The sequence below is a fragment of the Ranitomeya imitator genome, chromosome 6 (assembly GCF_032444005.1).
Source record: "Ranitomeya imitator isolate aRanImi1 chromosome 6, aRanImi1.pri, whole genome shotgun sequence".
NCBI lineage: Eukaryota > Metazoa > Chordata > Amphibia > Anura > Dendrobatidae > Ranitomeya > Ranitomeya imitator.
Window position 1 is genome coordinate 24859093 of NC_091287.1, and position 25444 is coordinate 24884536.

General features: G+C 43.4%; 1 protein-coding gene across 7 annotated transcripts in view; it reads right to left on the minus strand.

The window, feature by feature from the left end:
• Window positions 1-25444, minus strand: part of PHF14 (PHD finger protein 14) — a 263915-nt gene that overhangs the window by 71661 nt on the left and 166810 nt on the right. For 3 of the 7 annotated variants that reach the window (XR_011313935.1, XR_011313933.1, XR_011313934.1), the window contains exon 19: window positions 19316-19390. The exons of the other annotated variants lie outside the window; for them this stretch is intronic. The gene's annotated coding sequence lies outside the window, so the exon portion shown is untranslated. The remainder of the gene's footprint in view (window positions 1-19315; window positions 19391-25444) is intronic. 7 annotated transcript variants of the gene reach the window in all.

The window sequence follows — 25444 nt, forward strand, 5'->3', positions numbered from 1 at the left end:
TATAGAGGATGTGTCCCGTGTGGTGTAGTATATAGAGGATGTGTCCCGTGTGGTGTAGTATATAGAGGATGTGTCCCGTGTGGTGTAGTATATAGAGGATGTGTCCCGTGTGGTGTAGTATATAGAGGATGTGTCCCGTGTGGTGTAGTATATAGAGGATGTGTCCCGTGTGGTGTAGTATATAGAGGATGTGTCCTGTGTGGTGTAGTATATAGAGGATGTGTCCCGTGTGGTGCAGTATATAGAGGATGTGTCCCGTGTGGTGCAGTATATAGAGGATGTGTCCCGTGTGGTGCAGTATATAGAGGATGTGTCCCGTGTGGTGTAGTATATAGAGGATGTGTCCCGTGTGGTGCAGTATATAGAGGATGTGTCCCGTGTGGTGTAGTATATAGAGGATGTGTCCCGTGTGGTGCAGTATATAGAGGAGGTGTTCCGTGTGGTGTAGTATATAGGGGATGTGTGGTGCAGTATATAGAGGATGTGTCCCGTGTGGTGTAGTATATAGAGGATGTGTCCCGTGTGGTGTAGTATATAGAGGATGTGTGGTGCAGTATATAGATGATGTGTCCTGTGTGGTGTAGTATATAGAGGATGTGTCCCGTGTGGTGTAGTATATAGAGGATGTGTCCCGTGTGGTGTAGTATACAGAGGATGTGTCCCGTGTGGTGTAGTATATAGAGGATGTGTCCCGTGTGGTGTAGTATATAGAACATGTTTTTTTTAAAAAAAAACTCCCTTAATTTTTTTTAAATCTGTAAATTCTTTGTATACTTCTCTTCAGTTAGGTCATGTGATCTCATGGTGACCCCATATAGCTTTAGGCGCTTTAAAGAAAGTCATCTTCTAAGTCCCCAGAGCCTCCTCTTAGATGAACCTGCATGGACTGTACTACCAATGTCCACTACTAAGCCTATCATTAACGCTTATCATAGATACCGATGATGACTACACAGCTCCTGCCACACAGTTTCTATTCTAGAAGGGGAAAGCTGAATTTTTGTGCACCTATGATATATGTGGACGCATCATGAGATTTACAGCAGAGCATTTAAAGGATAGAGTCTGACAATCAGGTTATTAGTGCACTTATGGGAAAAATAAAAGGAAAGGCTTTCTTAAAGGCCACTTTTATTTCTCACTATTTTTTTGCCTTTGCCTCAGACAACCATGTTCATTTCTAGACGACAAGGATGAGCCATCTTCAGTTCAGAAGCTTTATTTATTGCTGCGACAGGTGAAAAATGAAAAGGAGAACTAAGGAGGCTCTTACTACTGGAATATAGCCAAGCAGCAAACAAAAACATCTAACAGTTAAGGGGGGGGGGGGGGAGGGTGGGGAGGGAAATACATTAATTGTTGCCATGACAACAGAATTCTAAAAATGTGAGTTTAATTTTAATTGTATTTAATAGCTTTTAAATGAAGCTTGGCGGCACGCAGCAGCACTCTTACACAAGGTGCACGGGGAGCTGTGCTGATAAAGCTTCAAAAATAAACGCCGTAAAATAATGTTCTAGCGAAAAAAACAAAAACACAAAAAGCCTAGCTGCATACATTGGGAAAAAAGGCGTATCCACACCGTGGTGTATGTTGGTCACGATCATTATCCTTTTCTCACCTGCCTCCAGTCTTTCCATCAATTCTCCAACGTCACTTGTGCAGTGGACTCGCCCTAAAAAGTCAGATCTCCGCAAATGCACAATGTATCCAAAAAGATCCATCTGTTACCAGCACCCGCCATTAAGTTATGGTATTTCATTGTCCGACTTTTTGTTGTCCTGATCCGCTGGCCAAACGTGGGGAGTCGGAAAGAAGAAGGTCCATAGACCATAATATGTCCCAGGGCTGTGGAGTCAGGTAACTACATCTCCGACTCAGACGCCACAGCACTGGTCACTACTGAGCATGTGCATAAAGTGCAGCACAGGTTCATCTCAGGAACAGAACGGACATTTATAGGAGATTTTAAAACTTTCCAAAACTCTTATTAAAAAATTACAGAAAACCATGCATTGTACTGCTGTACCCAATTTATGTATGTTAGGAGTCAGTTCATTTTATACCGACTCCATCTTAGACCCCACATCCCTGATTAGCGCAGTTCTGCCATAGATTAGATCAGAGTACAAGTATAAAACAAAAAAAGTACATGAAATATGGAGAAATATTCATAAGAAACACAAAAACGCACTAACTGCCCTACATATAGCAACATTGCTCACAGAGACAAAAATATAACTGCTAGAATACTAATTTAAAAAAAACTGACCGTCACATCCAAACAGACTAAGTGTGAACAGGTGTTGAACCTAGAGTCACCAACTCGTATACAGTCAAGTAAATAAGGCAGCACACTGCAGCGCTAAAACATGCAAACATGAAAATTGAAATGGATTACTCCACTAGAAATATGAAAAACGCTCTCATTTTTTCATATTTCTAGTGCAGTAATGCAGTTCAATTTTCATTGTTCATGTTTGCATGTTTTAGCGCCACAGTGTCCTGCCTTATTTATTTGACTGCTACAATACAGTCCGCTAAGTACAAGAACATAATTACTATAATACTGCTCCTATACACAAGAATACAACTACTATAAGACTGCCCCTATGTACAAGAATATAACTCCTATAATACTGCCCCTATGTACAAGAATATAACTACTATAATACTGCCCCTATGTACAAGAATATAACTACTATAATACTGCTCCTATGTACAAGAATATAACTACTATAATACTGCCCCTATGTACAAGAATATAACTACTATAATACTGCTCCTATGTACAAGAATATAACTGCTATAATACTGCCCCTATGTACAAGAATATAACTACTATAATACTGCCCCTATGTACAAGAATATAACTGCTATAATACCGATCCTATGTACAAGAATATAACTACTATAATACTTCCCCTATGTACAAGAATATAACTACTATAATACTGCTCCTATGTACAAGAATATAACTACTATAATACTGCCCCTATGTACAAGAATATAACTACTATAATACCGATCCTATGTACAAGAATATAACTACTATAATACTGCCCCTATGTACAAGAATATAACTACTATAATACCGATCCTATGTACAAGAATATAACTACTATAATACTGCCCCTATGTACAAGAATATAACTACTATAATACCGATCCTATGTACAAGAATATAACTACTATAATACTGCCCCTATGTACAAGAATATAACTACTATAATACTGCCCCTATGTACAAGAATATAACTACTATAATACTGCCCCTATGTACAAAAACATAACTACTTATTTCTCCACTTAGGAGCTTAACACAGCTTAACTTTGTCTTACTAAATAACAGACAAACTGCCAGCACAGTGAGATGTTAAGTTACACGTTTGATTATATTTTATGGCGAGAGGAAGCAGAAGGAGACACAGGGAGACAATGCTGAGCTTTCCAACAAGTCTTTTACATCAATCGAGAGCTGGATTCACATCTATACTGCTCAGTCCTGCTGTAATTGCTTTCACGCTGCTGCTTGTCCCTGAAAGCTAAATAATGAATAAAACAACTGTGTCGTGTATCGGAGACATTTGTAGCAGACAGTCTTTTCCCATTAGATAATAGTCAACTGAAAATTAGAGACAAACGCTAGAGGAAAAAAGTGGTAAAAATGCAAGATAAAAGTTACATAATGGCCACAAAGTGTTATTCCTTATGTACACACAGGACAAATTGTTCTGAAAAAAAAAAAACCTTGAAAATACAAGTAGTCTGAGGATTAAATCACATTGTCAGCCTGCCGTTTTGTTTCACCCCTGTGCCTCCAGAACTTGCCCTGTGTATAAGCAGAATTATATGACCTAGGAGAGAATTATTACTGAACATAGAGGGGGATCAGTCAGATAGTCGGAAGGACTCGCGTTAATGTCTTTTTAACATTTTTTTCTCAGCTAAAATAAATGCAAAAAAAAATAGTGAAGTTTAATAACAAATCAAACAAACAGTTTTATTAAAAGGAGAAATGATGTTTTCATTACGGAGGAAGCCTTGCGAAGATGGTAATTATTTTTTCTTAATAAGGAAACCTTTATATATAGAGCATATAGAAGATAAAGAGGCGCCTGCCGCAAATTGCATTCTGATAAAAAAAAAAAGAAAAAAAAAAAAGGATATTTTACTTGATGACAACCTTGGTTTCCAATTATACGGGCAAAACTTAATAATACTTCCTAATAAATGAGAGATCATATTTTATAATCATGTGAAAAGGAGTCTGTGAACTGTGCAGAGGCGTTCTACAACGGCCAACGTCTCATTCTCTTGGCAAAATCTGTGGACGGTGATGTGGCTGCTTCCAACAGAAATGAGCTATGATTTCTTAGTACCGAAGATCAGCGCTGCTTCCGATCCAATTTAAAGGGGCAATGAAGACCCAAGAACGGGGGAATTAGGGCAGTAGGATCCACAGCGATCATCAAGTCATCAGCTATCCTTATGGTCAGGTCACTTCTTTGGTAACCGCACACTCCCTAAGAGGAGCATGCATGAAGTAGCCCTGCCAGAGGTACGAAAAGGGTTAATATTTAGAATGCCAATCGGCAAGAGGAACTGTAAACATTCCGGCTTCTCTTTACCGCAGAGCGGCTGACGAGGCACAAACCGGGGCAGTCTTCGGGCTGTCTTTGCAGGCGAAGATTAAATGTGAACATACCCAGCCTAAATAAGGCCTTTCTCCGATCTCGCCCTCGAGGCAACTCAAAAGTTTAGGGAAAAAAAACAAAACACACACACACACACTAAACTCGACTCAGCAAAATAAATAAAGATACTAAAAATGCCTTATAAATAAGGAAAAACATATCTGACGTTGTGTCAAGTGTTCCTCCATCAATGTTCAATTTGCAGGTGAAGAGTTCTTCTTGATAGTATAGTTTGGACGCTTTTTTTTAACAATTTTTTATAGTAATAGGCATATAATTTTTGGGCCTGTCTGTTTTCTATGTTCATGCACTTTGTTAGCCCTTTTTTTTTTTTATAGTAATAGGCATATACCGTATATACTCGAGTATAAGCCGAGATTTTCAGCCCAAATTTTTGGGCTGAAAGTGCCCCTCTCGGCTTATACTCAAGTCATGATGGGCGGTGGGGTCGGCAGGTGAGGGGGAGAGAGGACTGTCATATACTCACCTAGTCCCGGCGCTCCTGTCGCTGTCCCTGCCTGTCCCATGGTCTTCGGGTGCCGCAGCTCTTACTCTGTTCAGCGGTCACATGGTACCGCTCATTAAAGTTATGAATATGGACTCGCGCTCCCATAGGGGTGGAGCCGCATATTCATTTCTGTAATGAGCGGTGCCAGTGACCGCTGACAGAGGAAGAGGCTGCGGCATACGGAGACCATCTGTCCGGGATAAGGAGCCAGGGACGCCGGAGCAAGTGAGTATCTCATATTCACCTGTCCACGTTCCACCCGCCGGGCGCCGCTCCGTCTTCCCATCCTCTTGCAGTGACTGTGCAGGTCAGAGGGCGCGATGACGTACTAATCTGCGCGCCGCCCTCTGCCTGAACAGTCACTGCGGAGAGACACCGAGACGGGACGCTGAGGAGCTGCGGGCAGCAAGAGAGGTGAGTATGGCATTTTTTTTTATTGCAGCAGCAGCATTATATATGGCACAGCTTTATATGGAGCATCTATGGGGCAATAATCAACGGTGCAGAGCATTATATGGAGCATCTATGGGGCCATAATGAACGGTGCAGAGCATTATATATGGCACAGCTTTATATGGAGCATCTATGGGGCCATAATGAAAGGTGCAGAGCATTATATATTGCACATCTTTATATGGAGCATCTATGGGGCCATAATGAACGGTGCAGAGCATTATATGTGGCACAGTTTTATATGGAGCATCTATGGGGCAATAATGAAATGTATGGAGCATTGTATGTGATAGTTTTATATGGAGCATCTATGGGGCAATAATGAAATGTATGGAGCATTGTATGTGGCACAGTTTTATATGGAGCATCTATGGGGCAATAATGAAATGTATGGAGCATTATATGTGGCACAGTTTTATATGGAGCATCTATGGGGCCATAATGAACGGTGCAGAGTATCTATTTTTATTTTTGATATTCACCGGTAGCTGCTGCATTTTCCACCCTAGGCTTATACTCGAGTCAATAAGTTTTCCCAGTTTTTTTGTGGCAAAATTAGGGGGGTCGGCTTACACTCGGGTCGGCTTATACTTGAGTATATACGGTAATTTTTGGGCCTGTCTGTTTTCTATGTTCATGCACTTTGTTAACCCTTATTTTTTTATAGTAATAGGCATATAATTTTTCATACTTTTTTTTCTATCTTTATGCACTTTTTTTAATTACAATTCTTTATAGTGAAGTCACGTTGAAGATTATTCTCATTTGCATGCAATATATCAGCCTGCATTTCTTTCTATAATGTAAGCAACTGCGGAGAGGATAAACTGCGGCACTCACCAGATTAAAAATATCAAAAGACTTAAATTCCATATTTTTAGAATTACAATGTGGCAACCAGTGGAATATTAAGAAGTATGGACAATAGCAGTTTCGCTCCCGACACGCGCTTCTTCCTGGTCCCAAGTACCACCCCAAACACATCTCTCTAAACTGTTGTGCTGTTTGTCCGCCATCGCTCAGGGAATGAGCAGCTGCTGACTGACCACAATTCCAAACGCCTTTTCTAGGATTGTCGCTGTAATTGCACAACCCCAGAAGGTGAGTGCATCCCCCCAAATCTACCTAGATCTCCAACTTGTACTGGCTTCATCGTGCTAGAAGGCGCCGAGGTTTTATGCGATATTCAAGAACCGCTTCCTGAGCGAACGCTCACTGGTCGGTGTTCGATGAATGGGGCGTTTACAAGGATTGATGCAGAATGCATGAGAACCAACGATCACTACTACATTTTGCTCCGTCCGATTACAATTTGAAAATTATCATCAGCATGTCCGGATTACACGGGGAAATGTGCTGCGGTCAACACGGATTGTTTGGGCCAGTTTAAAGGATGTGAACAGTTGAGCAATGATCATCTAGTCGCGGATTGATTTGCGCCAAGAATACAATCTGGCATAATATTTCCAAGCGAAAAGAGCCCTAGATGATTATTCTTATTACATTTATATGGGAAAAATTTAAAAATGCTTACAAAAAAAGCAATTTTACAATTTATTGCTTGTTAAAAATACTTTGAACCTCGGAGGGATTTTTCATGCTACAGTTACAGCTGGATATCCAAGTCACCGGATTCCTTGACAAGTCTATCGGTGGTGGTTGGTCTACTAGTCAAAGAGAACATGGCTTACAAGCTTTCTTCTCTCCAGCTCGTAAGTGCTGCTCTGAAGCTGGTTGGGTTTTGGGATCCAGCCAGCTCCCTTCTCCGATGCTAGGGGAAGCTACCTTTGTTTTTGCACATAACATGGCTTACAAGCTTTCTTCTCTCCAGCTCGTAAGTGCTGCTCTGAAGCTGGTTGGGTTTTGGGATCCAGCCAGCTCCCTTCTCCGATGCTAGGGGAAGCTACCTTTGTTTTTGCACAATCGGAAAGCGACTAGTTTGGGCCAATGGTGCAGTCTAAACTGTCAATCAATCAGGACTGCATTGACCCTGATAAACAGGAAGCCAAGGGGCTGGGGAGCAGTACGTTCCTGAAGAAAGATCATGGGGCAATCCCTTTAAAAGCAATAGGTAAGATGTCCTTCCCAGAAGACCAAATGCAAACATCTGTGGCTCAGATCACAACCCCTGGCCTGGCCGATGGGCCGTCTCGCTTGAGCCATCTTTCTCCAGTAATTCTGGTCAGGAGACCTGCCGGTTGGGTTTCGTGATCCACGGGAGAAGTTTATTTGGCCTAAAGAAGGGGGGGGGGGGGGGGGGGATCACAATTACCACAAAATGCAATACAATTGCAGAAAAAAAATGATTCTTTAAAGCTTGAGGAAATTTGTGTTTTGGAGTTTTAACGAGAGGAAATATTTTACTATAGCAAAAAAATACAAATTTTCACCAAAGAAATGAATTAGTAATGTATCTGTAACGCTGGATTCTAATTTTCTTTTTGTGTTAAAAAAAATATTTAAAAATAGAATTCGGGAAGAAATATACTAAAAAAAAAAAAAAAAAAAGTAGTTGTAGAAAAATCCCCAAACCATCCTTCTAGAACAGTGAGAATTAACAACACTGACAAAAAGGTGAAGAGACAGTGACTGTAATATGTTATCAGAATGCAGAAGGGCAACTGTCACCAGGAAAAAAAAATACCCAGCCGGAGGCAGAGAACATTTCAATAAAACTGATTTACAGCGGTAGAATAATTTAACATGGTGCAGGCAGTAGTAAATTACCGAGGTGCTTCTTATCTTCCTATTTTAAGCAAAACAAAAATTGATGTTTCACATTTTTCCCCCTTACATTTAACATATATGCATTGCACAAAAAAATAAAAATCTATATACTGTATACTATTGTTTTTTTATTTTTTTTTTAAATTTCAGCATTCAACATATGATTTAAATAATTTTAGATTTTGATCAATGGGACTTTTGCAAATGAATGCAATTTTCTTTTTATTACATTAGGGGATTTAAAACTTTTTTAAATACGGTAGATATTTTTTACGTTTAATTTTTAGTTATTTTTTGTGTTGCACTTTATAGTTAACTTGACGTTTTTCCTATGACATCGCTCAGACATGGCAGCAATTGAGATCTTCACTAAGCCGCTGGAATTGAAAGGATAATAACGGTTTTCAATAGTTACAGTGTAATGCTTCAATTCACCTGCGGAGGTGCTGCAGGGAAATGAAACACTTGGAATCGGACTATTTTTATACTAATGTATAAAATACTGCATTTTGCACACAAGTATTACATTACACACACACTATAAAAGAGTAATATAAAAATATATGTAAAAAAAATTCTATGTACAATTCCTCAATATTCAATTACAACATCACGATGGAAAAGTCGTGGAATTATGGAAATCACAGGATTTTTAATGAATGCACTTGGACAGATCATCAAGATCCACTGCTGGCAACTTCTGTTTAATCAACGATCAATGACGTACCCGACGTGTTCGATAGGAGACAAACCCCGGAGATGCAGACTGCTGTGATTTCCATCAATGCAATGTTTCCTAGTTGGTGTTGCGATTTTAATATTGAGAAGTGATAGATCTGTATTTATAAATTTGTGATAAAAATGTAATTGAAGAATACAGGGTGGGCCATTTATATGGATACACCTAAATAAAATGGGAATGGTTGGTGATATCAACTTCTTGTTTGTGGCACATTAGTATATGGAACGGGGGAAACTTCTCAAGATGGTTAGTGATCATGGCGGCCATTTTGAAGTCGGCCATTTTGGATCCAACTTTTTTTTCAATGGGAATAGGGTCATGTGACAGTAAAATTATTGAGAATTTAACAAGAAAAACAATGGTGTGCTTGATCTTAACATAACTTCATTCTTTCATGACTTATTTACAAGTTTATGACCACTTATAAAATTATATAGAAAAAAAAATAAAATTTTTTTATATATATATATATATATATATATATATATATATATATATATATATATATATATATTGTAAGGATTTCACTCACTCAGCTGCGACGGCTGACACTCAGGAGACGTGTTCCTTTTAAGTTCACTGGGTTTATTGCTTCATAAACCATGTTGCAAACAACAGAAAACAAATAGCCTTTGGTTCAGGTAAAGAAAAACAAGTGTCCAGTTCATCCGGCTCAGTCCTGAAGCCGTAACACACTCAGGAGGGTTTCACCTCCACACATCTCTGCTGTGTAAAGGATTAGCCAGTCTTATAAAGAGCTAACCCCACCCAGTAACCCATCACATGATCAGCCATGTGGTCTGACATCACCACAGGTCCTGAAACACATATACAAGATTATGTGCAAGAAAGGAATACTCCGGGCTACATTACAGCAACCAGGCACTTATGTGGCACATACCTCCCATCGACTACAAACCCTTTAGCCATGCTACATACCTCCCCCCTCTGCCTAAAGCCGTGGGGCTTGGCACTTTCCCCCACTAAACAAGGGATTCTCGATAGGGCATCCGCATTACCGTGCAGCTTTCCGGCCCTATGTTCCACATGGAAACTGAAGTCCTGCAGGGCTAAGAACCAACGGGTGACTCTAGCATTTCTTCCTTTCGTTTCTCTCATCCACCTAAGCGGGGCATGGTCAGATACCAGTCTAAATTTACGTCCCAGCAGATAGTACCGCAATGTGTCCACTGCCCATTTTATGGCCAAGCACTCCTTCTCAACGACTGAGTAGTTCTTTTCAGATGAGGACAGCTTCCTACTCAGATAGGGAACAGGATGCTCCTCCCCATGTAGTTCTTGGGAAAGGACTGCTCCCACCCCAACATCTGAGGCATCTGTCTGAAGAATAAACTCTTTCTTGAAGTTTGGGGCCATCAGAACGGGTTGCTTACATAAAGCCTCTTTCATTTCTTGGAAGGCTGAATCTGTTTCTTCGGACCACTTAACCATTACTGATTTTGTCCCTTTTAGCAGGTCAGTCAGAGGCGCCGCCATTGTGGCGAAGTTTGGGATGAACCTCCTGTAATATCCCACGATTCCCAGGAAGGCTTTAACTTGCTTCTTGGAAACTGGTTTTGGCCATGTTTGAATTGCCTCCACTTTACTGATTTGGGGTTTTATTCCTCCATGACCCACTATGTATCCAAGGTACTTAGCTTCTTCTTTACCCAATGCACACTTCTTCGGGTTTATTGTAAATCCGGCCTCTCTTATAGCATCAAACACCGCTTGGACTTTCTCCAGATGACTCTCCCAGTCCGGGCTAAAGATGACGATATCATCTAGGTACGCAGCAGCGTATGCCTTGTGGGGTGCAAGGACTCTATCCATAGCCCTTTGGAAGGTGGCCGGAGCTCCCTGTAGGCCAAATGGCATCCGGACATACTGGAAGCATCCATCTGGTGTAGAAAACGCCGTCTTCTCCTTGGCTTCCTGTGCCATGGGGATCTGCCAATACCCCTTCGTCAAATCCAAGGTGGTTATGTACCTGGCGGGCCCAAGCCTTTCGATGAGCTCATCAACTCGGGGCATGGGATATGCGTCGAACTTGGAGACCTCATTCAACTTTCTATAGTCGTTGCAAAATCTCCACTCCCCATCAGGTTTTGGGACCAGGACAATTGGGCTCGACCAACCGCTCTTGGATTCCTCAATGACTCCAAGCTTCAACATACGCTCCACTTCCTTGGAGACTATTTCTCGACGGGCCTCAGGAATTCTATAGGGCTTCACGTTCACGCGCACATGGGGCTCTGTCAGGACCTCATGCTCTATGACCTTCGTGTACCCAGGCAACTCGGAAAACAGGTCCCTGTTTTTCTGGAGTAACTCCCGGCATTGCTGTTTCTGGGACTCCGATAGCGTCTCCGCTATAGTAACCGCTCCAACCTCATCTTCTGGGTTGCTTAACAACGATGGAGTTACTGTCGGCTCTCTATCTTGCCACGGCTTGATAAGGTTGACATGGTATACTTGGAATGGTTTCCGTCTTCCTGGTTGGTGAATTTTATAGTTTACTTCACCAAGTTTCTCGACAACCTCATATGGCCCTTGCCATTTGGCCAAGAACTTGCTTTCCACTGTCGGAACTAACACAAGAACTCGGTCTCCCGGATTGAATTGCCTCACTCTTGCAGACCGGTTGTAGACCCTGGCCTGAGCTTCTTGTGCTTGGAGAAGGTGTTCTTTCACGATAGGCATCACCTTTGCAATCCTCTGCTGCATCAGGGCCACATGCTCAATGACGCTTCTGTGGGGCGTGACTTCGGCTTCCCAGGTTTCCTTGGCTATATCCAGGAGTCCTCGTGGATGTCGGCCATACAGAAGCTCAAACGGTGAGAAACCTGTGGAGGCCTGTGGAACTTCACGAATGGAAAACATCAAATAGGGTAAGAGACAATCCCAGTCTCTACCGTCTTTCTCTATAGCTTTTCTCAGCATGCTCTTCAGTGTCTTGTTAAATCTCTCAACAAGGCCATCTGACTGGGGATGGTACACCGAGGTCCTCAACTGGGAGATTTTCAGGGCTTTGCATAGTTCCCTCATCACCTTGCTCATGAAAGGTGTCCCCTGGTCAGTCTGGATCTCCTTCGGCAGACCTGTCCGGGAAAAGACATGGACCAACTCGCGAGCTATACTCTTTGAAGAAGAATTTCTCAAGGGAATTGCCTCAGGATAGCGTGTGGCGTAGTCCAGGATGACTAATATATACTGATGGCCCCGGGCTGATTTAACTAAGGGACCGACCAAGTCCATGGCAATTCTCTCGAATGGCACCTCAATAATGGGCAGTGGCACAAGGGGGTTCCGGAAATGAGGAGTGGGAGCAGTTAGCTGACATGTAGGGCAGGACCTGCAATAGTTCACTATTTCCCGGTGGCACCCAGGCCAATAGAACCTCTGCACAACCCGTTCCTGCGTTTTTTCCACCCCTAGGTGTCCACCCAAGATGTGTGAATGGGCCATGTCCAACACCTTCCGTCTATATGGACCCGGCACTACCAACTGCTCTACCAACTCCTCCCTTATTTTCGTGACCCGGTACAACAACTCCCTGCTCATTAGAAAATGGGGAAATCTTGTGTCTGCCCCCGACTCCTGTACCACCCCGTCAATAACTGTGACATTATTAAAGGCTTCCCTCAGAGTGGGGTCCCTATGTTGGGCAGTCCCAAAATTTTCACCGGATACCTCTAACTCCAGAATGTCAGATGCAGGGGACACTTCCTCCTCATCTCCAGCCAGGACACAAAAAGGAAATCTGTCTGACTCGGGGTGTGGCACCACCCTTCCCGGGTTCACTGGTTCCCTACTCTTGCTACGGAGCTCAGAACCTTTCCCCCACAAATCCCAAAACAAACAGAAATCCCGGCCAATAATTATAGGGTGCAACAAGTCCTGAACGACTCCGTGCCACATGTCGTTTCAATGTTCACACTGGCCACAGGGTAGTCCTTTGCATCACCATGTATGCACCGCACTCCGACCTTCTCTCCCGGGAGCAGGTGGAGAGGAAAAGTGGCCCTCACCAGGGTCACTAGGCTCCCCGAGTCTAACAGTGCCGTTACTGCTTGACCGTTCACCTTCACGGGACATGCTTGAGGTCCCTCGTTGGGCGGAGAGTTCACACTGCAAGCTGGATACGCATAGTATGAACAACGGCGTCCCATGCTGCAGTCCATCTGCTCAGTGGTTTGGGAACAACGGGCAGCTATATGTCCTGGCTTGTGGCACCTCCAACAAATAATATCACCCGTGGGGACCTTGGGCACCACCTCCCCCACCCTTTGTGACCTTGGACGCACCACCCCTTTTTGGGACTCAGCTGCCTTCTGGGATCCCCAGTACGGTATGGGCTGCCTCCCGAAGGAGCCTTCCAACCCTTGGTACCTCTCAACCAGTCCGATCAGCTCGTCGGCATTCTGGGGATCACCCTGGGCAACCCAAGACTGTATAGGCCTCGGGAGGGAATGGACAAACCGATCCATCATCACCCGTTCTACCATCTGTGCAGGCGCAGAGGATTCTGGCTGCAGCCATTTCTGGACCAGGTGCAACAGATCAAACATTTGGGAACGAGGTGGTTTGTCCCGGTGATAGCCCCAGGAGTGAACTCGCTGTGCCCTGACAGTCAGTGTTACCCCCAAACGTGCGAGAATCTCGGCTTTCAATTTGTGATACTCTTTGGCATCCTGCAAGGTCAAATCATAGTACGCCTTCTGGGGTTCTCCCGTCAGGTATGGCGCAAGTACCTCTGCCCACTGCTCTGGCGGAAGTTTTTCCCTCTCAGCGACCCTCTCAAACACCGTCAGGAAGGCCTCAACATCATCCCCGGGAGTCATTTTCTGCAACGCGCGTCTTACCGTTTTCCGGACGTGGGTGTCATCAGCCAAACCTGGGGTTGGGGCGCTCGCCTTGCCCTGGATGGCGGTTGCCAGAAGCTGCATCGGCTGCTGATGCTCCTGCTGGCTCTGCTGCATCTGCTTCCGTTGCTCCTGCTGGCTCTGCTGCATCTGCTGCTGGCTCTGTTGTAACTGCTGCCGTTGCTCCTGCTGGCTTTGTTGCATCTGCTGCCGTTGCTCCTGCTGGCTCTGTTGTATCTGCTGCATCAACAGCCTGTTGGTCTCTTGCTGCCTTTTCTCCTGCTGTGACTGCATCTGGACCAATTGTTTCAGCAGGTCCTCCATTTTCTCCGGCAATGCTTGCTGGCTTGCAACAGCCTTGACCCAGGACATTCAAAATAAACTCACGTCTCCGCTGGGAACGCTGCCCGCATTCTCCACCAATTGTAAGGATTTCACTCAGCTGCGACGGCTGACACTCAGGAGACGTGTTCCTTTAAAGTTCACTGGGTTTATTGCTTCATAAACCATGTTGCAAACAACAGAAAACAAATAGCCTTTGGTTCAGGTAAAGAAAAACAAGTGTCCAGTTCATCCGGCTCAGTCCTGAAGCCGTAACACACTCAGGAGGGTTTCACCTCCACACATCTCTGCTGTGTAAAGGATTAGCCAGTCTTATAAAGAGCTAACCCCACCCAGTAACCCATCACATGATTAGCCATGTGGTCTGACATTACCACAGGTCCTGAAACACATATACAAGATTATGTGCAAGAAAGGAATACTCCGGGCTACATTACAGCAACCAGGCACTTATGTGGCACATACCTCCCATCGACTACAAACCCTTTAGCCATGCTACAATATATATATATATATATATATATATATATATATATATATATATATATATATATATATATATATATATATATATATATATATATATATATATATATATATATATATATATGGTAGGGCAGCACGGTGGGTAGGGCAGCACGGTGGCGCAGTGGTTAGCACAGCAGCCTTGCAGCGCTGGGGTCCTGGGTTCTAATCCCACCCAGGACAACATCTGCAAAGAGTTTGTATGTTCTCTCCGTGTTTGCGTGGGTTTCCTCCGGGCACTCCGGTTTCCTCCCACATTCCAAAGACATACTGATAGGGATTCTAGATTGTGAGCCCCATCGGGGACAGTGGTGATAATGTGTGCAAAACTGTAAAGCGCTGCGGAATATGTTAGCGCTATATAAAAATAAAGATTATTATTATTTATTATTATATATATATATTTATATTTGATTTTATTTTTTTGCTGCAATACCCTTTCTAGGCATGGTGATAACCAAAATTAATTTTGCAACACGAATGTATATATTGGGGAAAAATAAAGTCTAAATTAACCTTTATATTCCAGAAGTTATCCATTTTTATTTTTTCCTTTAAATCTGAGTTCTGATTTTTTTTTTTTCTCCAGAATGCAACAAATGCAGCGTTGTCATAAGAGAAACCTGGTCACGGCTGTGATCAACACCTCCGGCTTCGGGGTGACAGGCAATATTACCAATTGTGAAGAAAGCCGATTTCATGCCCTGCAGTCACTGTCTATCTAGAGCTTGACACGTAGGGTAAAAAAGAAGTATATTACGCTGCTTAAAACCAACATGACTCCTATTAAATCCCTATGCACGCTGTCAAAAAAGATAAAAGGTGCGGACATGAACCCGAAAACTGCTTGTTTTAAAAATGTAACAGTTTCCAGGATCGACTTTGTCAGGGAATATGTAATGTCGCTCACATCGAGGACAGCGGATTTCTGGTCACCAGGAGGGAAGAATTAAAGGTCATCCGACTGCCATAGGCCGATGGCCGCTCCGGATGATGCTCCATGGAATCGCGACAGAATTTGGAGAAAGTACATGGTCACAATCATCAGCTGGAAATCAGATTTTCTGGATTATTGGAAGGTGGGTCAAATATAGCTCAATATACATTTTTTTCTCCCATGAGTCCTTACTCAAAATTGGTCAAGCACTATAGGCCTTGGGACTTTCTTCCACCGAACATACATTGCTCATACCTTTCCCATTCGCTTACCTGCCCCGAATTTAATGCCTATCTCTGTTTTGCCAACATGCAGATAGCAAGACAGGAGAACAGGAGTATATATACATAAGGGGTATATAAAATTTCGAAAATTCTCAATTTTTTTTTATTTTATTTTGAGCAACGCGAGGTTGTGCAAAAAAAAAAAAAGTGAGTTCTGTTATTTTCACCCCAGCTCAAACAAAGTGGGCAGAGCTTGAGAAGGACGTAGGTGTGACGACCCTCACTCTTCAAATTCATGATGAGGGGAAGTGTTCACTACGTTACTAAGTTTCATCCAGTGTGTGCCTCTTAATGAATCAGGAATGTCTGTCCCAAAATGCCCCCTAATCAAGACTGGAGAGAGAATTTCCGGTCATGATGAATTGCCCCCATCTTCCTGGAGACAGTCCAAGACCCAACACCAATTCCTGTACAGAGACAAAGACCCAACCCCAATTCCGGTAAAGACAGATACTCAACCACACGCCCTGTAGAGACAGCGACCAGCTTCCACTTTCTGTGGACAGAGACCAGCCCCCACTTACTGAAAAGAACCAGACCTTCCCCCACTTACTGTTGAGTGAAATAGACCCACCCCCAATTCCGGTAGAGAGACAACAACCCAACCCCATCTCCTGTGAAGACAGAGACCCAACCACACATCCAGAGACTCAACCATACATCCTGTAGAGATAACGACCAGCTCCCACTTTCTGTTGAAAGAAACCCGCCGCCCGCTTCCTGAAAAGAACCAGACCCTCCCCCCACTTACTGTAGCATGGAAAAGACCTACCTCCAATTCCTGTAGAGACAAAAACCTAACCACATTACCTGTGAAGATAGAGACCCAACCACACATCCAGAGACTCAACCATACATCCTGTAGAGATAACGACCAGCTCCCACTTTCTGTTGAAAGAAACCCGCCCCCGCTTCCTGAAAAGAACCAGACCTTCCCCCACTTACTGTAGAGTGAAATAGACCCACCCCCATTCCTGTAGAGAGAAAAATCTAACCCCATCTCCTGTGAAGACAGAGACCCAACCACACATCCAGAGACTCAACCATACATCCTGTAGAGATAACGACCAGCTCCCACTTTCTGTTGAAAGAAACCCGCCGCCCGCTTCCTGAAAAGAACCAGACCCTCCCCCCACTTACTGTAGCATGGAAAAGACCTACCTCCAATTCCTGTAGAGACAAAAACCTAACCACATTACCTGTGAAGATAGAGACCCAACCACACATCCAGAGACTCAACCATACATCCTGTAGAGATAACGACCAGCTCCCACTTTCTGTTGAAAGAAACCCGCCCCCGCTTCCTGAAAAGAACCAGACCTTCCCCCACTTACTGTAGAGTGAAATAGACCCACCCCCATTCCTGTAGAGAGAAAAATCTAACCCCATTACCTGTGAAGACAGAGACCCAACCACACATCGTAGATAATGACCAGCTCCCACTTTCTGTTGAAAGAGACCCGCCCCCAATTAATGAAAAGAACCAGACCCTCCCCCACTTACTGTAGAGTGTAAAAGACCCACCTCCAGTTCTTATAAAAAGACAAAGACCCAACCCCATTTCCCGTGAAGACAGAGAGCCAACCACACATCCTGTAGCAACCAAGTCCAGCTCCCACTTTGCTGAAAGAGACCCGCCCCCGCTTACTGAAGAGAGTCACACCCCTGCTTACTGTAGAGTACAAAAGACACGCCCCTGCTCCATGTAATCTGTCTCTGTATCTCTGCTGCTTGAGATGGATTACACTTGGCACCAGGCAGTGGACCGAAAGTTACAAAGAAGAGAGACTAGTGGTCGGCACTTTGGCGTCAACTTTTAGGGTTAAGACAATGATTTATAAATAAAATGATTTGCAGATTGTCCATTTATTACATTATCAAGCGTGACGATGATGTAAAAAAAAATACAGGAACTATTTACAACAAAATCTGTTCTAGTTTTCCAGAATTAAAAAAAATTAAGAAAAGGAATAAAGGACACAACATATGTGAATCAGGATATATAGGAAGCAAACACATTGATTTCAACAAGCCTTCTGAATGGGGCAATAAAGTTACAACATTTCTGAAACAAATCTTGTTGGAATAAACCGTGAATCTCCCTCACCTGGAGTCCTACTTTTCACAGTCTCGTTTTAGATTTAAAGATGCCCGACTCACAAGAAAGAAGTATGACGTGATAAGCGTAAATGAGACTGGAGAGGAGGGGGATGCAACTGCAGCTCCTCTCTTTTTGTAAATGCTGTGAGGGGAAGGGGAGCAAATGTATGGAATGTGCTGTGGCTGAGATTGCGGTGCACAGAACAATAGGATAAGTAGTCAGCAGAAAACACCACAAGTAAGGGCAAACATCACATCAGGAAAAGCCTGCCCATTATGACAGCATGCAAGAAGCAGTAATACAGTCATAGATGCCATGCAAATAGATGCAAAAATACATTTCCAGCTGCTCTCAAACATGCGCACGTATAAGGATAGGCGGTAAAGAAGACCTAACAACAGGTCAAAAATGAGCAGCTTTTGCTCTTTTATTCTCGATACTACCCTGAGTGTTCTATTTTTTAGTTTTGTTAAAATCGGCCACATAATTCCAAAGATATTGGCCTTTTTATTTAGTGCTGCTTTCAGTGTGTTTACCAAGGAGGCGTGTCTCACAGGAAAATTATGCAGAGCAGCCTAAAGACACGCCCCAGAGGATCCTGTCCCATGTAAGGCTACGTTCACATTTGCGTTGTTGGGCGCAGCGTCGTCGACGCAACCAACAATGCAAAACAACGCTGCATTTTTTGACGCATGCGTTGCCATAATCTAGGAATGTTCTTGAATTTTGGCGCAGGGAAAACGCTACAAGTAGCGTCTTCCGTGCCCTGTCTGGTGCGTCAAATTGACGAATGCGTCGTAAAACGCAATACAACGCATACTGGCGCATGTCCATGCGCCCCCCATGTTAAAGATAGGGGCGCATGTGTCGATGACGCTGCGCCCATCAACGCAAATGTGAACGTAGCCTAACACTAAATATAAAGGCCCATATCTCTGGAACAGTATGGTGGATTTAAAAAAAGAAAAATACAACAGAATACTCAAAGTAGCACAGAGAATAAAATAAGAGCAAAACTTGCCCACTTTGAACCTCCTGACAGGTTCGTTAACTTAGATCCTGAAAGTTATACCACTTTTCAATACCATAAGAAAGAAAGCATAATACACAGAGGATAATGTAACCCTGCCCTACCTTGTGGCTGCAGACTGACGTTGGACTGCAGCAGTTTGACAGGTTTTCTTCACAGAACATTCAATGTGGACCCTCCTGCAGAAATGCGGTTTAGATGGAAAAGGAGGGAAAAAGATAGTTGGAAATTAAAGCTTAGGAAGATTCGAGGAGGAGGAGGAGAAGGAGAGAGTGAATTAGTCAGGGATAGAAGACAGTAAGCAGACAGTAAAGGAGCAACGCAGGGAAAGACAAGCCATTGGGGTGCACAGGGCAACCTTCACCACAGGTGTAGTATTGAAAAGTGGAGTATATGGACTCGTGAAGCATCGTTAGGAGTTTAGAACCACATCATTGTGAAAAACACTTTGCCACAAACCTTTTGTCTGAGGAATGTAATTTGTAAGTCAAGAGAATAGAACCGAAAACTCCGGTCACTATTATTGCCTACGGGCTTACGGGCTTGTCCTTGGGTCTCACATGTGAGGTCAACTGCGTCCAAAAGAGGTCCCAATTTAACCCAAACCCATAAACATGTTACAAAGTTAGCAAATTACTCAATGTCTGAAGATCGTTATTTACAGTCGGACTCTTATGTCCAAGCTCTGTACTCATTACTGGTTTACATGTAAAAATGAAATGAGCAACTGTGTCCAGTTTTGGGCACCGGTGCTCAGGAAGGATATAATGGAACTAGAGAGAGTACAAAGGAGGGCAACAAAATTAATAAAGGGGATGGGAGAACTACAATACCCAGATAGATTAGCGAAATTAGGATTATTTAGTCTAGAAAAAAGACGACTGAGGGGCGATCTAATAACCATGCATAAGTATATAAGGGGACAATACAAATATCTCGCTGAGGATCTGTTTATACCAAGGAAGGTGACGGGCACAAGGGGGCATTCTTTGCGTCTGGAGGAGAGAAGGTTTTTCCACCAACATAGAAGAGGATTCTTTACTGTTAGGGCAGTGAGAATCTGGAATTGCTTGCCTGAGGAGGTGGTGATGGCGAACTCAGTCGAGGGGTTCAAGAGAGGCCTGGATGTCTTCCTGGAGCAGAACAATATTGTATCATACAATTATTAGGTTCTGTAGAAGGACGTAGATCTGGGTATTTATTATGATGGAATATAGGCTGAACTGGATGGACAAATGTCTTTTTTCGGCCTTACTAACTATGTTACTATGTAAGATGTTTGATCATGCGTACCGAGATATGAGACGAGGAACAAAGGAAATCCTCTTACAACCTCATGTCTGCTTACTACAAAAAGTGCTACGGTGTTCCTACAGGCACAATGTAATTCTATGGGATAGGAATATTACTACATCATACAGATTCCTCCATCAGTACAAAAAAACCCAACAGGGAACATATAGGGTGGGACAGTCCCATGTAATAATAGGTCTATAAAAAGGTACAAAGAGTAACAAAAGAGCAAAGTAAATAAAATATAAAATGCTTTATTAAGACATTTGAATAACAATTGATCAGGTAATTCAAAAGAGGAAACAAGCTGGGGACGGACAAGGATAGTCAGCCAATACAGGATTATCGGATGAGGTACATAAGGGTATATTGCACATGCCACTGTCGCGGATATATAGCATCTAAATCAACATAAAGGTCCAAACCAGAGCCCAAGTGATCAGATAATAGGAGTTATTATTTACTGCAGTGCTTACCCATTGGAGGGATAATTCCTGAGCCCTCCACAAAGACTCAATACAAGTTTCGCGTGATGCTTTCTCAAGGGGTCACCGACGCGCGTTTCACAAGATGCTTTCTCATGGGGTAACCCCTGGAGAAAACATCATGTCGGGGCTCTGTGGAGAGCTTAGCCATTGTCTCTCTAATGGGTAAGCGCTGCGCTTCATAACGCCTCCTATTATCTGATTACTTGGCCTCACGTTTGGACCTGTAGGCTGATTTAGATGCTGCACTATGATCATATATACTTGGCAGTGGCATGTGCAATAAACATTAATGTACCCGACGTGATAATCATGTATTTGATGACCATTCTTCTCTCTCTGCCGCCTGTTTCCTCTTTGAATTACATGATTATTGTTCTTAACATTTCTTAATAATGCTTTGCATATTTTAGTCACTTTGTTTGGTGGTCTTTGATTACTTTTTTTTTTACTCTTTAAAGACATTACTACAACATTTCTATAGAAAAAAAAAGGACCACATTATTGTTACAGCACCCCCCCCACCATCCTTGTACACTATACTTTTTAACCCTCACCTACAGGGGCATAAGGATGATCTTTGCACCTTCTTACACTAGTGCCTATTTCACCTGGATGTGCGTCCTTGGATGCACATTCGGATGAAATGTATTACAGCACAGAGACCCGCAGGCTTCCTGCACTGCAATAAATGCTGCAGGTCAGAGACTGCAGCAGAGGTCGGCATGCCGTGATGGACATCATGCGCTGGCCATGCCGGCAGTCCAAAGCCAGCCACAAAGAAGGACACCATGGGAGTGGGGGAAGGTAAGAATAATTGTCTTTTTTAAAATGTGCCAGAGAAGAACAGACGGGGCCAAAGAGGGGGGGGGGGGGGGGGGGAGTTAATAGTGGAGACATTTTACCACCAGGAGGGGGCTAAGGATGAGGGGGCATTATACCACGAAGGGGTCCGGGATAGGAGAAATTATACCAGGATGGAAGACATTATAACTGAAAGGACTGAGGATGACAGACATGATCACTGGAAGGGCCAGAATGGAGGCCACTATCAAAGGACTCTACATTATACAAAGAAAAAGCCCATTGTTACAGTATGGGGCCCAAAATAGGGGGCATTATTACAGGAAGGGGCCAGGATGGGTGACATTATTACAGGAAGAGGCCAGGATGGGGAGGTCATAGGAAGGGGCTAGATTGGGGGAGATCATAGGAAGCAGCTAGGATGTGGGACACTATCATAGGAAGAGGCTAGGAAGGGGGAGATTATAGGAAGGGGCTAGGTTGGGGGAGATCATAGGAAGGGGCTAAGATGTGGGACACTATTACAGGAAGAGGCCAGGATGGGGAGATTATCATAGGAAGGGGCTAGGTTGGGGGAGATCATAGGAAGGGGATAAGATGTGAAACACTATTACAGGAAGAGGCCAGGATGGGGAGATTATCATAGGAAGTGGCTAGGTTGGGGGAATCATAGGAAGGGGCTAGGTTGGGGGAGATCATAGGAAGGGGCTAGGATGAGGGACACTTACAGGAAGAGGCCAGGATGGGGATATTATCATAGGAAGGGGCTAAGATAGGTGGCATTGTTACAGGAAGTGGCTGGGATGGGGGACATTATTACATGGGAGCGAACATGAATGTCTTTAAAGGATCTTGAATGCTACAAGAGACCATACATCTGACCCAACATGCAGGTGGGGGGCCAGGTCTAAGTTTTGCACAGGGGCCATTGTACTCCAGTTTCACCACTGCTAGCCTGCATATTTTACTTAGTATTCTTCTTGTTGGACAGAAAACAAGCCTGTGCAATGTGGAGGAGAAGTCTATTGTATAGCAAAGAGAACTGTTAACCAAGTAAGTAATTAATTCTTAAATCACAATCATCTTAACTGTGAGTGAAGTAGTAGAAGATGATACTAGAAAGATGAGACAGATGCTCATGAAAGATTTATTTGGAAATGTGACAACACAGCACCCAGAAGACTTCCTTACAAGGGGGGGGGGGTGTTTTGTTTCGTTGCGGTTTCTATCAGTTTGATAGTGAGAATGACAGAACGCCGAGCCTCCTGCACGCATTCTAATACTGTATGTATGGTGTTTTTACAATACTAACGAACATGTAAGGGAATCTCCCATACAACAGAATGAAATATGTACGGCTTCATAGAAATCAATAATTAATAAAATTACAGCAATGTAGCAGAGTATCTTTGCTTCTTTGAGTGTCTAAACTTTTTTTTTTTTTTTTACAAATGTTAAAAGGGAGTGTAAGGAAAAAAATGACTGTTCAAACCAAGCTCAGGTTCATATCGGCGTGTGAAGCTTCTTGTCCGTGTATTCAGGTGAAACACTTCGGTCCTGCGGTGGGTTTATAGATCGCCCCTTTCTCTCCCGTTACACTTTAGGATGTTCTGATCCGCACTCCGCCAATAAATGATTTCGGATAGATTCCGGACGACAATGAAAGCCTTTTTAACGAATGGTAAATCCCTTCTATTCTAAGCAGCTGACAGGAATTCAATACCAATTCTTATTCACTCAAGGAGTGCCCGACATCCTTAAGTGGTGGAGGAGAGAAATCGGACAGCTGCAAACCAGGGCCGACAGCTCATTTCCCGCATCCACCTGCCCAGGTTCACTGTGGCGGCCACTTCCGCTGCCTCTGTCCATTAAAGAGAGCAATGAACTTTATATATTTTGCTTAGATTTGACTAGTAGGATCCTTCCAAGTTCTGTTTTAATAGGAAAAGTCCAATTATTCCTTTAAACAGACAACCTGTTACTTATATAAAGTTATGGTATTTTTTCACCTGGTGTAAATGCCGCTGTTCTCCTGAATCCGGCGATGTTTTTCTTTTGTTCCTGCGCCTCTCCGTTCCTGAGTTATCCCCACTTCTTTCTTGTACGTTAAATCTAGTCTTCTTAGGCAAGTGGGCGTGGTCCTCGATTCTTTATGGCATCTTTTTTTTTTTTTAGAACCAAGCCCTCTTAGGTAAAAAGACTAGATTTACCGTATATACTCGAGTATAAGCAGAGATTTTCAGCCCATTTTTCTTTAGGCTGAAAGTGCCCCTCTTGGCTTATATTAGAGTCATTGTCCCAGGGGGGTCGGCAGGGGAGGGGCGGCGGTCACATACTCACCACCTCCCGGCGTGGTCCCTGCATCCCCGATGGTCTCAGGGCTCTGACAGCTTCTTCCAGCGTTGAGCGGTCACGTGGTACCGCTCATTACAGTAATGAATATGGACGCGACTCCACTCCCTTAGGGATGGAACCGCATATTCATTACTGTAATGAGCGGTACCAGTGACCGCTCAAAGCTGGAAGAAGCTGTCAGCACCCGGAGAGTCCATCAGGGACCGCGCCGGGAGCAGGTGACTATAATGGGGAGGGGGAGCAGCTTTGTGCGATATTCACCTGTCCTCGTTCCACCGCTGGGCTCCGTCTTCAGCGTCCTCTGCTGTGACGCTAAGGTCATGACGTGGTTAGTGCACGCCTGAAGGTCAATGCAGAAGACGCTGAAAACGGAGCGGTGCCCGGAGGTGGAACGAGGACAGGTGAATATTGCAAGTGCCGGGGGCCTGAGCGACGAGAGGGGAGAAAGTGATTTTTTTTTTTAATCACAGCAACAGCTTATGGGGCAAATATCACTATGGAGCATCTTATGGGGCCATAATCACCATTTGTGCAGCATTATATGGTGCAAATATCTCTATGGAGCATCATATGGGGCCATAATCACCATTTGTGCAGCATTATATGGTGCAAATATCTCTATGGAGCATCATATGGGGCCTTTATTAACCTTTGCACAGCATTATATGGGGCATATTTTAATATGGAGCATCTTATGGAGCCATCATGAACTATATGGAGCATTATATGGGGCTCCTGATTCAATATGGATATTAAAAAACACTTAACCTACTGATGTCTCAATTAATTTTACTTTTATTGGTACCTATTTTTATTTTCTAAATTTACCGGTAGTTTTCCCAGTTTTTTTGTGGCAAAATTAGGGGTCTCGGCTTATACTCGAGTATATACAGTATATGCAGAACATAAAAGGTCATATCTCAGGAACTGAGACGCACAGGAACATAAACACAACACTGGATTCTGGAGAACAGCGGCATTTACACCAGGAAAAAAATAAATATTTTAAGGAAGTGACAGGTTTTATTTAAAATCTTTGAAAACCAGAGAGTAATATAATGTATGTACACAGTGACTGCTCCAGCAGAATAGTGAGTGCAGCTCTGGGGTATAATACAGGATGTAACTCAGGATCAGTAATGTAATGTATGTACACAGAGACTGAACCAGCAGAATAGTGAGTGCAGCTCTGGAGTATAATACAGGATGTAACTCAGGATCAGTAATGTAATGTATGTACACAGTGACTGCTCCAGCAGAATAGTGAGTGCAGCTCTGGGGTATAATACAGGATGT